Source organism: Orcinus orca, chromosome 7 (genome assembly GCF_937001465.1).
Source record: "Orcinus orca chromosome 7, mOrcOrc1.1, whole genome shotgun sequence".
NCBI lineage: Eukaryota > Metazoa > Chordata > Mammalia > Artiodactyla > Delphinidae > Orcinus > Orcinus orca.
This window is the reverse complement of record NC_064565.1, coordinates 76,716,938-76,729,293: the sequence shown is the minus strand read 5'-3', so window position 1 is coordinate 76,729,293 and position 12,356 is coordinate 76,716,938. Positions and strand designations below refer to the sequence as shown.

The window sequence follows — 12,356 nt, the reverse complement described above, 5'->3', positions numbered from 1 at the left end:
AATTCATATGTTGAAATCTAATTGCCAGTGTGTTGATATTTGGAGGTGGGGCCTTTAAGAGGTGATTGGGTCAGGAAGGCAGAGCTCTCATGAGTGGGATCAGTGCCTTTATAAAAGAGACACCAGAGAGATCCCTCACCTTTTCTGCCTTCTGAGGGAGGATGCAGCGAGTAGACAGCCATCTATGAACTGGGAAATTGGACTTAACCAGACACTGAATCTGCAGACGTCTTTTTTTCTTTTCTTTTTTTTTTGCGGTACGCGGGCCTCTCACTGTTGTGGCCTCTCCCATTGCGGAGCACAGGCTCCGGATGCGCAGGCTCAGCGGCCATGGCTCACGGGCCCAGCCGCTCCGCGGTATGTGGGATCTTCCCGGACTGGGGCACGAACCTGTGTCCCCTGCATCGGCAGGCGGACTCTCAACCACTGTGCCGTCAGGGAAGCCCTCTGCAGACGTCTTGATCTTGACTTCCCAGCCTCCAGAATTGTGAGAATTAAATGATGTATAAGTTACCCAGTCTGTGGTATTTTTGTTATAGCAACCTGAATGGACTAAGACACCCTCATCTATGTAGTAGGTCCTTATTACTTATCTAGTTTATATATAGTGGTGTATATGTGTCAATCCCAATCTCCCAATCTATCCCTCCCCCCCTTACCCACTGGTAACCATAAGTTTGCCAAACAACTTACTTTTATTTCAAAACTTCAGTAAAGTCAGAGCAAAATATTAACGTGAAGTCTAAAATTTTTCATTCCTATGGTCAGATAAATTGTATTTTACCCATAAATGGTAATAATGTCGGTAACGGCATAAGTCTCTCTGTGTCTCTTCTTACATATTTTAGGATTCAAGTCTACAATACTAAAAATTTGTAAGCATTTACCTGCATCTCTTACTCCCTGGACAAATTTCTGAGACAGTAGACTTAAAGTCTGATACCGAGATGTGAATGTGGTCCCTAAAGGATTAGAACAATGGCCTGGATATCATTATAGAATCATGTTATTGTACGATAATTCAGAAATTTCTTGGTTTAGCGTTTCTCAACAGTGTTTCTGTTAAGTGCTTTCAATAAAAGAGTTGTATAGTCAAAAAAAAAGACACTCTCATGCAGCCTGACAAGTACCTTGCATGTAAACAGGACAAGTCACTCAGATATAGCACTTATGGTATTATGCCAGGTGCTATTCTAAGTATTAGCTCAGTTGATTCTCATAGTCTTACAGAGCAGATAGATACTACAGGTCCTTTATCTGCAATTCTGAAACCTCAAAATCATAAGTTTGTGTTTGGTTTGGGGTTAGTTTGTGGTAAATGCATTTGATGGCAAAATATGATCTGAACATACTTGTGAAACTCTTTTTGTCCATATCCTAACTAGTGTTTAATACTCATGGTTTGGTGCAGAAGTAGTAAAGCATTTGGTTACAGTGTACTGAACCAGCCTCCACTTAGGATGTTTTATATACTATGTAATATGTACTGTGTTACCTTTCCAAAATCTAGAAAATTTTCTGAATTCTGAAATGCATCTGGACCCAAGGGGTTTGGGTAAGGGGGTTATGGTCTTATCCCTATTTAATGGATCAGAATTTAAGGGACAGAGAGGCTAAGTAGTATGCCCCAGTGTCACACATCTGGTAAACAGGAGGTGGGATTTGAATCCAGTTATCTGGCTCCATAGACTACCTACTGCACTCTACAGCCTGTGGCAGAGTGAACACTAAGTAACTATTGCATAGTGTTTCTCAGTTCAGCCTACACGGAGATGGGCATATGAAAACTGGAATATCTTACCCTTATTTATTTTAGTCAGCTGATATACATGGGAGCTGAGGAATTTCCTAGAAAAAGAACTTAGAACAATGTTATTGTTCATATTTAGATATGCGCACAAGTGGAATAGAAAGACATGACGGTCCAGATTCCATGGGGCTGTGTGACCTGGGGCATAAACCACATTGAAGAAAGGAAGGTAAACTGGACTCTCATCAGGGCCTGAAGACTGAATGGTTCTAGCTCCCAATGTTGGCTTTTACATGTGCTTCAGAGATTGAGAAGCTGTACCCCAAGAATTCCTCCTGTGACCCTTCTAAGAGAGCTGATAGAGCAAGAGCCTTTTTTACTTCATAGCGGAGTGATGGAAATATGCCATTGATGGCAGAACTGTAGGCAGCGTTATGAGAAATGGATAGGACTGACTTGTGATAGTAGTGTGACATTCCTTGTGACCCTTCAAAGATATTAGATGGACCTGAACCTGGAAAGGAGGCAGAAGTTCTGCATTTCTGCAGGTAGTTTGTCAAGCTAATGCAAGCTAGTAGGACCTATTAATGAAGTCTCCTTTATATTCATAGGCTGATCTGGACATATTTTTACAACAAAAATATTCATAGAAAAAATTTTTTTTCTTTTTCCATAATGTTTAAAACTCTTACACAGCGTTTAATTTAATATGCAGAAGCTCATTTTTTCCATATAATTTTGACCTGGACATGGAGAAGACTTTTTTCCATCAGAAAGTAGTTCTTTTCAGTATGAAGGTATACTGGTTGGACTGCATGAACTGAAACTGCACATGTCATTTCATGACAGCAATCATGTTCATATTCTGTATGTGCAGATGATCTAGAATCAGTATCAACCAATTTATAATCTATGCCTTTTGAACAGACATACATTAAGTGCTTGCTTTGTATACGCAAAGAACTTGACTGATGTCGACTTTGTAACCAATGAAAGCTTACTGGAGCACAGTCATTTATTTGATCTGGGCCTTGAAGCATGATTAGGGTTTCAATAGGTAGAGATGGGAAGTAGTGAGAGTTCATATAGTAACACTAAATGTGATTCTGTTATCTCCATTTTGTAAACACAGAAGTTGAGGCTCTGAGACTAGCTTGTCTGAGGGTGTATAGTAGTAGTGAGTGGCAAAACTAATGTTTGAGTCCATCTGACTCCAAAATCTGTTTTCTTTGTATTATGCAATATGTTTATTCCTGTGGCAAGAGCTGTGAGATAGGAGAATGGAGGCTATACTCGGCTTTCTGAGTCTCCATTGTAAGGAGTGCTGTGCAATGGTGGGTCTGGAGAGTTTACCTGGGATCAGACGTGGAGAGACTTGAAGGCCATGTCAAGTAAAGTTGGATGTTTTTGAAATTAATGGCGAGTCATGGAACATTTTTGAATGGGATTGACAAGATTAGAATTGGGCTTTAGCAAAATTTCTCTGAACGCAGTGTGAAGGATAGACCGTCTGGCAAAAATTCTGGAAATCTGCCGAAAAGGGAAATTATAATAATGCTGTATGGCTAGGGCAATGAGAGTAGAAAGTAATGGATAGAATCATTTTAGAACTAGTTTCTCTGGTATTTGGTAACTACTTCAAGTTGTTGGCAGAGACGGGAGGAGAACAGTTAGGAATCAACACCAACATTTTGTGCTTGGTTGACTGAGAAAATGGTGATACCTTTACCTGATGTAGGGAACACAGGAGGAGAGACAGATTTGTTGGAGAGAAATTTCTTGGTAAATTTGGTTTTTAACAAGTTGAGTTTGGGGTGCCACGTAGGTACTCCTGTAATTGTAGCAGGCATTTGGAATAAGGGCCTGGGCTTCTGGAAAATAAAGGTATAGATGCAGGTTTGAGCCAGCTGTTTAGAGGTAATAATTGAAGATGGGAAGTAGCTGATATCACAGAAGGTGAGAGCTAGAGCACAGCTGAGGACAGTTTGAGAGATTCTCTATAAACCATTTCCATATGGAGGAATTTACTGACCCAGTTTGAAGTCAGGAAGGATTGAGTGAGGCTTGAGTAATCAGTATTTATTAAATGGTTTTTGATTCTATGAATCGTACTTATATTGTGCTTTGGTGTCATATTTGTGTTATAATAATTTAAATTTAATGGCATTCTTTAATATTGGCTGGAAATGGATGACATGTCAAAATAAATCATATTCTGCAAAAGTTAGGATATTTCCCTGGTTATGTCTTTCAGTTGTTACTTAGTTCAGTGGCAGTGAATGTTACATATAGTGAAAGGTATGTGCTTGAGATTGGGATTTGGGTATCCACAGTGTGAAGCTTATTTTAGGCTTGTGTTACAGCAGGACTGCATTAGTAGAATGAAGGATTATTCATTCAGCTTATTAAACATTTTTTGGATACCTGCTATGTGTCACGCACTTGATTTTCCTCAGAGGAAAGGCTCATTTCTCTCAATGTTTGTGAAGTCTCTGTGTTTTCCAAAATGTAACCTGAAAAATACAAGTCCCAAGAGATAGCTGTTCCATGAAAAATAAAAAGTTCTTTAATCAAGTGAGAACTATGCTGCTCATTGTATTTTAAAAGTTTACATTGCGTATTTGCCTATTAAAGACTGAAAAGTCTTATAGGAATTAAACTTTATATTGGTTTAAGTTTTTCCCAAGCTTATTTGACCATGGGCCATTTTCTCCTTCAATATAGATGCAATAAACATCTCTTTGCACACTTTAGGAAATATTGCTACTACGGATTTTGCCAGAATAGTTCCATATTCCAGCAGAGTGGATGTTCTAAGTTATTTTATTTATTTATTTTTAAAATTTATTTATTTTTGGCTGCGTTGGGTCTTCGTTGCTGCGCGCGGGCTTTCTCTAGTTGCGGTGAGTGGGGGCTACTCTTTGTTGCAGTGCGTGGGCTTCTCATTGCGGTGGCTTCTGTTGCAGAGCACGGGCCCTAGAGCATGCAGGCTTCAGTAGTTGTGGCTCGCAGGCTCAGTAGTTGTGGCTCATGGAGTCTAGAGGGCAGGCTCAGTAGTTGTGGCACATGGGCTTAGTTGCTCTGTGGCATCTTCCCGGATCAGGGCTCGAACCCGCGTCCCCTGCATTGGCAGGTGGATTCTTTTTTTTTTTTTTTTTTGCTGTACGCGGGCCTCTCACTGTTGTGGCCTCTCCCGTTGCGGAGCACAGGCTCCGGACGCGCAGGCTCAGCGCTCACGGGCCCAGCTGCTCCGCGGCACGCGGGATCTTCCCAGACCGGGGCACGAACCCGCGTCCCCTGCATCGTCAGGCGGACTCTCAACCACTGCGCCACCAGGGAAGCCCGGCAGGTGGATTCTTAACCACTGCACCACCAGGGAAGTCCTCTAAGTTATTTTTGTCTCAGGGATATTATTTTGGCAGACTTCATGCATTCAATTCAGCACAGGGCTGTGTGTTGATGGTGTCCATGCATTTTAGCAAGTTTCCTTCACATATATGCATTGAATGGATGTTCTCCTTACCCCTTCTGTCCCACCCCCCACCTCCAAATTTGGGTTGTATGAGAAGTTCATTTCTGACTCTAGTCTCTGTAATCTTTCCTAATATGAGAAATTTCTCTTCATAGAAGCCTTTTCTAGGTTTTAACTAAAAGTTAATGATATTTTTGGAAAAGAGATTTTTTTCTGCAGAATTAATTAACATACATAAATGACACTAATACTGCAGACTTCATCTTTTTCCCTTCTGCTCTTTTGCGTGAATTTTTTTTTTTTTTTTTTTTTTTTTTTGCGGTACGCGGGCCTCTCACTGCTGCGGCCTCTCCTGCCGCAGAGCACGGGCTCCGGACGCGCAGGCCCAGCGACCATAGCTCACGGGCCCAGCCGCTCCGTGGCACGTGGGATCCTCCCAGACCGGGGCACGAACCTGTGCCCCCTGCATTGGCAGGCGGACTCCCAACCACTGCGCCACCAGGGAAGCCCTGCGTGAATGTTTTTGATTAATGCACCAATAGTTGTTTTCAGGTTTTAAGAAGGCCATGAACTTTTCAGGTGGGGGAAAAAAGATCCTTTGTTCATTAATTTTACCATTCTAGTGGCTTTTTTTTTGGCCATGCTGGGTGGCATGAGGGATCCTAGTTCCACACCAGGGATGGAACCTGCACCCCTTGCAGTGGAAGCGTGGCATCTTAACTGAACTGCTGGGGTAGTCCCTCTAGTGGCTTTTAACAGACGATTATGTAATATTCTTTGCTCAAAGTCTGACCCTCTGTAAATGTCCTGCAAAAATACTTCACCTAAGTGCTGGAAAGTCGATGCTTAAAAATATTCCTGCATCCATTGTAATAGCAAAAATTGTAAATTACCCAGTGCTAATCAGTAGGGGACTGATTAAATTGATATCTAAGAATGAACAGCTGTTAAAAATAAGTGGGTAGGATGAGTGTGCAATCGGCAAAATCCGTACTAGGAAACTCTATAGGTTAAAAGGCCTGGTTTTTTTCAACGAATTGTGAAGAAAAGAAAGGAATGGAGGCAGAACCTTTAGATTTTAAAAGACTTGAAAGATATATCCATTTAAAAAAAATGGATAGATGATGTTTATGGATGTACACTTTGTGTTTATCATAAAAACCAAGACAGTTGTTACTTTTGAAGGGAGGGTGAGGGCTATGATCAGAATGGGGCAAGTGGAGGGCTTTCGGTCTGGCTAGACAACGTTGGGTCTGGGATAGGATTTTACCCCAATAACAAGTTAGTAGTTAGCTTGTTACTATTCCATGGATGCTGGCAAAAGATATGCAACCCTTGAGTTAGAGACGAAGGACGTCGTTATTAGTTACCCAATTAGCAGCATTGAGCTTCAGGTTTGTATTGGTTCCCTTGCTCCCCAAGTCCCACAGGGGTGACAGAAGGCCCAAATGAATGCATTCATATACAGTGGGTTGCACTACAGGACAGCAGTACTGAATTTGGGGAACCTGCCGGTTTGTAACACACTGTAAGCAAGCCTGCTCTCTGTCCCGGAGGGAGACTTTACATATTCTTCAAAGTTTCTCGCAGCAAATACAGTCCTGAAAAATGACCCAGGTGAAGAGCATTCAGGCCCTTGGATCCATGAAATACACAGCAGTAAAGTGCAGGGAAGCCTCAGGACCCATGGTAGATGGTTTCTCCCTACAGCCAGTCAGCTCATTGCAGATGTAATTAGTTAAGATGAGGTCGTACTGAAGTAGGAATTACTGGGGTAATTCAATATAATTTATCCTTATATAAAGGGAAAATTTGGAGACATATATACACGGAGAATGCCGTGTGAATATTGCAGTTATGCTGCAACAAGCCAAGGAATTATCAGAAGCTAGGAGAGAGGCCTGGAACAGAACCCTCCCCTAGCGCCTTCAGAGAGAGTGTGGTCCTGCTGGCGCCTTGATCTCAGACTTCTAGCCTCCAGAACTGAGACAATAACTTTCTGTTTAAGCCTAAGCGTAGTTTGTGGTATTTTGTTGTGATAGCCCTAGCAAAGAAATACAGTTATCATGTTACATTTGTCAAAATTAAGAACATTGCCATGTTAGTATTAACTTTATACTTTTTGGATTTCACCAGTTTTTCCATCAATTTTCTGTTCCAAAATCCAATCCAGGATACCACATGGCATTTCTTTGTCATGTCTTCTTAGTTTCTTCTGGTCTGTGACAGTTTATCAGTCTTTCCTTATTTTTCATGACCTTGGCAGTTTGGAGGAACACTGGCCAAGTAGCCTGTAGAATAGCCTCTAATCTGGGTTTGTGTCTGTTTTTTTTTGTTGTTGTTCTGTTTTTTCTTTTTTTTTTTGATGACTAGCCTGTAGTTAAAAGGTTTCTGGAGAGAATATCACAAAGGAAAAGCCCCTTCTCATCACATATCAGGGAGTATCTGTGGGTTTTGACATATGCCTTAGGGAGTACATGACATCCTCATGACACAGCTGGTGATGCTGACCTTTATCACGTGGTTAAGGTGGTGTTTGTTGGGTTTCTCCTCTCTAAAGTTACCATTTTTCCCTTTTCTACTCTGTTCTTTGGAAGCATGTCAGTAAGTTCAGCCCACAGTCAGACGGTGAGGGGGCTAAGCTTTACCTCCTGGAAGGGGGATTTCTACATAAATTATTTTGAATTCTTTTGTGGGTAAGATCATCTCATCTCCCCCATTGATTTATTCAGTTATATATATCAGTGTGGACTCATGGATATTTATTTTATTCTTTGGGTTATAATTGAACAGCACATTACTTATTCTGTTACTCACATTGTTTCAACTTTGGCCATTAGGAATTCCTTCATTTTGCCTTCTTGTGTTCCTTTGATATGACCTTTTCCTTTTAATTTTCAATTTTTTATAAATTGAAAATTACTACTTTCTGATACTGGAAGATGATCTCTGGCTCTGGAATCAGCCATTTCTCCAAGGAGCTCTGGTTGCCTTTATTGGAAAATTGCATTTAGAAATCAAGATCTGAGTCTGGGAATGCCCCTTGCTACTGGAGTGTCACGGTTTTCTCTTGGGGATAGAACTAGAGTAATGTATATATCTGTAGTAGAATACATATGCTGTATACTGTTTACTGTCCCATGTATACATAAATAGCGATAATGTATACATAAATAGCGATAATGTATACATAAATAGCGATGTGTTTCTGTGTTTATCCTCTGTTATATTAATATATATCCTCTTAATATATATTAAGAAAACATGTTCATACTGCTGTCTCTGACTTTAATCCAGTACCACAGGGCAGGCTTCATTCTAGCCTTCCCTTCTTGCTTGTCTCTAACTCTCCTCCTGACCAGTGAGAGCCTGGTTCTCACTGACCACCCTCCATTACTTGTTTTTTTTTTAAATTTTTAAAATACAGTATGTACCTTTTTAAAAAAAAATTATTTATTTTTGGCCGTGTTGGGTCTTCATTGCTGCGCGTGGGCTTTCTCTAGTTGCGGCGAGAGGGGGCTACTCTTTGTTGCGGTGCACGGGCTTCTCATTGTGGTGGCTTCTCTTGTTGTGGAGCACGGGGTTCTAGGTGCGTGGGCTTCGGTAGTTGCAGCACACGGGCTCGGTAGTTGCAGCACACGGGCTCAGTAGTTGCGGCACGCGGGCCCTAGAGGGCATGGGCTTAAGTAGTTGCGGAGCGTGGGCTCAGTAGTTGCAGTGCGTGGGCTCTAGGGCGCACGGGCTTCAGTAGTTGTGGCACGCGGGCATCAGTAGCTGTGGCTCGTGGGCTCTAGAGTACAGGGTCAGTAGTTGTGGCACACAGGCTTAGTTGCTCCACGGCATGTGGGATCTTCCCAGACCAGGGCTTGAACCTGTGTCCCCTGCATTGGCAGGCAGATTCTTAACCACTGGACCACCAGAGAAGTCCACATTACTTGCTTAACCTCAGTATACATGCAAAGCAGTTTCGAACAAATTTACTAACTAGAGCATTGGTTGACATACAGGTTTTTTTGTATATTTCCTTACAGCTTGCAATCAAATGACTGTTTTCTAAAGTTACTTAGGTCAGCTTTCCTGCCACCATCCTCACGATTTCACTTCAGTGTGCTTGTCATATGTGTGTGGTTTGGTTACATTTATTTGCCACAGTCTGCATTCCATGTTGGAATCCCCTGACACTGGGTGATTTTTAAAAAATATATATAGTTTGTATACATTCAGATTCACTCTCTGTACATTTCTTTGGGTTTTGACAGATGCATAAATCATGCATTCATTACCCAAAGTACATGCAGAACAGCCCCATCCCCCTAAAACTTCTGCTGTCCTTCCCCTCTGTAGGCAGTCACTTCGCCTGCTCCCCAACACTGACCTTTGTTATGCCCCTATAGTTTTGTTTTCTACAGAACATCATATGAATGGAATCATACAATATATAGGCTTTTGTGTCTGCATTCTTTCACTTGGCAAAACGCATTTAAGATTCACCTGTTTTGTTGCATGAACTGATAACGTAGTCCTTATCACTGAATAGTATTCCATTGTTTGGATATACCACAGTTTATTCATTTCCCTGTTGAAGAGCATCTTGGTTGCCTTCAGGTTTTAGTGAGTAAGAATAAAACTGCTACACCTGTTTGTGTACAGGTTTTTGTGTGAACATAAGTTTTTAATTCACTTGGGTAAATATCTAAGGGTATGATAGCTGGGTTTTATGGTAAGTCCATGTGTAACTTTATACAAGTTTGCCAAATTATCTTCTGTAGTGGCTGTACCACTTTGCAATTCCACCAACAAAGAACGAGTGTTCCTGTTGTTCTGCAGCCTTGGCAACATGTTATTGTCTGTTTTTGGATTTTAGCCATTTTAATATGTATGTAGTGGTAGCTTATTGTGGTTTTAAATTGCATTTTCCTAATGAGAAATGATGTTGAGCATTTCATGTGTTTTTTTGCCATTCCTATATTTTCCTTGAAGCTCTTCAGTTTTTTTTTGGCCCATTTTAATATTGGGTTGTTTGTTTTCTTATTGAGTTTTAAGAGTTTTTTATACAGTTGACCCTTGAGCAAGGTGGGGGTTAGGGTCACTGATTCTCTGTGGAGTCGAAAAATCCGAGTATAATTTTACAATCAGCCCTCTACAACTGAGGTTCCTTCTCTGCACCTGTGGATTTAACCAGCTGGGGATCATGTAGTACTATAGTATTTACGATTGAAAAACATTTGAGTGTAAGTGGACCTGCACAGTTCAAATCTGTGTTGTTCAAGGGTCAGCTGTATATTTTGTATGCAAATTCTTTATCAGATATGTGATAGGCAAGTATTTTCTTCTAATTTCTGGTTTGTCTTTTCGTTCATTTTATCTTTTACAGAGCAGAAGTTTTAAATATGATGAAATTCAGTTTATCAATGTTTCCTTTTGTGGATCATGCTTTTGGTGTTGTATCCCATTAATCCTTAATGTTTGGAAGGCACTGTGAACCAGAGTCCAGGGGTGTGGCCCTCATAAGTGTTCCTGTCCCTTCTCTGGGGGTGGGCTGCCTTTTTTCCCCCCTTTTCCTTTGTCCCCTGTTCCTTTTCTCCAGCTGTGATTGGTAAACACTAAGGTCAGTAGGCTATGGTTTTGAAGTGCTTCTCCCTTGGGATTAAGGGTCTTATTTTATAGGCCTCCATCCCATTTCCCCACTGTGTTGGGCCTCCACCAGGACCCTACGCTACCAGCTTTGAAGGCTCTCTCTCCCATGAAGATTTAGCCTTTTGTTCTGTGTGGAAGATGAGGGGAAAGGATTTAGTTGTGCCTGCTGTTTCCCTCCCCCAGCCAGCACCACACGGGGGAGCTTTCTCCAGTCTTCCCTGGGAGAACCTGCTTGGGTTCCAAGAGGAAAAGTCAGCAAGAATGGGAGCTCCCCCCATGACTGTGACACCTGCCACCCCCAGGAGCTCCACACTATCACACTTGCCCACACTTGACCTCTAGCAAGTCATTAAAAATTCTAGTTAATCTTCCTTAGGGCTTCTGCCTGAGCTAAGCAAATATACTGGTCCTGCATCTCCCTGAAGGCACCTGTCTCTCCAGATTTTATTACGGAGCTGTTTGCCCTGTGACCTCCTGTCTCTGACTGAGTTCACCAAAGCCATTAATTTTCAATCTGTTCACCTTTTTTCTTGTTACAAGGTCAGGAGACGCATCTTTTCAGCTCTCAACATCTCTGAGCTGAAACCAAATAATAGAGTTTTAAAGAATTGTCTCTGATATTAGGTGATAATTTATGTGAAGTTGTTCAGTGGAAACAGTCATGAAACTTTCTGTGGTTTTTTTGGGGGGCTGGCAAATCTGACTTGGTTCAAGCAAAAAAGAAATTTAGTATGGAGAGAGATGAAAGTATTAATACTTGTGTGTAACATGTTTGTATAATATGAAATCTGTTTTACTTTAAAATTTCAATGATGTAGGTATCTGAAAAGTACAGCTTTTTAGTCTATCATCTGTCTTTTCATATGAGTAAGGGTTTAATCAAGGAAGTAGAACCACTGAGTATTGAAGGGGAGCAAAATAAGCCGCTCCAAAATGTGCCCCTTGCCTCACTCACCATGGTGCGTGAGGCCCTAAGAACTGTATAGACAAGTTCTTCACAAGTATATGCTTTTGTAAGCTCATTCTATAATCTGGCCTTAAACTACTTATTCTGCCTACTTTCCTATCACTCACTTTCTCAATCAGCCTTTATTCCACTCATGTTTAACATCTTAACATTTCCAGATATTCGCTGTTCATGTTTAGAATGTGTTACTCTCCAGGATTTTCACCCCTGTTTTTCTTGGCATATATCAAGGCCTAGCTCAAATATCACCTTTCTTTCCCCCAAGTTGTTGGTAGCTATTGTAGTCAGAATTATTTGCCCTCTCTATTCATCTTTGATTTCCAAGTACCTAACATATTGCTTGGTATACAGTAATAAAGATTTAAGAGTATTTCATAGTCCAAGAAATTCTAGGACTGGGTTCTATTTTATTTTTATTTTTTTAGAAACAAATTTTTAAATTTATTTTTGCCTGCGTTGGGTCTTCATTGCTGCGCGAGGGCCTTCTCTAGTTGTGGCGAGCGAGGGCTACTCTTTGTTGCAGTGTGCGG

The 12,356-nt window shown here is 41.2% G+C and overlaps 2 protein-coding genes across 6 annotated transcripts in view; one reads left to right on the top strand and one right to left on the bottom strand.

Moving 5' to 3' along the window:
• PMS1 (PMS1 homolog 1, mismatch repair system component) overlaps positions 1-12,356 on the bottom strand; it is a 596,068-nt gene that overhangs the window by 140,620 nt on the left and 443,092 nt on the right. The window lies entirely within an intron of this gene.
• The window catches only part of HIBCH (3-hydroxyisobutyryl-CoA hydrolase), an 88,056-nt gene that overhangs the window by 8,664 nt on the left and 67,036 nt on the right, over positions 1-12,356 (top strand). The window contains exon 1 of one of the 5 annotated variants that reach the window (XM_049712150.1): positions 328-487. The exons of 3 other annotated variants lie outside the window; for them this stretch is intronic. The gene's annotated coding sequence lies outside the window, so the exon portion shown is untranslated. Of the gene's footprint in view, positions 1-327; positions 488-12,356 lie in introns of those variants that run through there. One more of the 5 variants, XM_049712149.1, reaches the window with a different exon arrangement.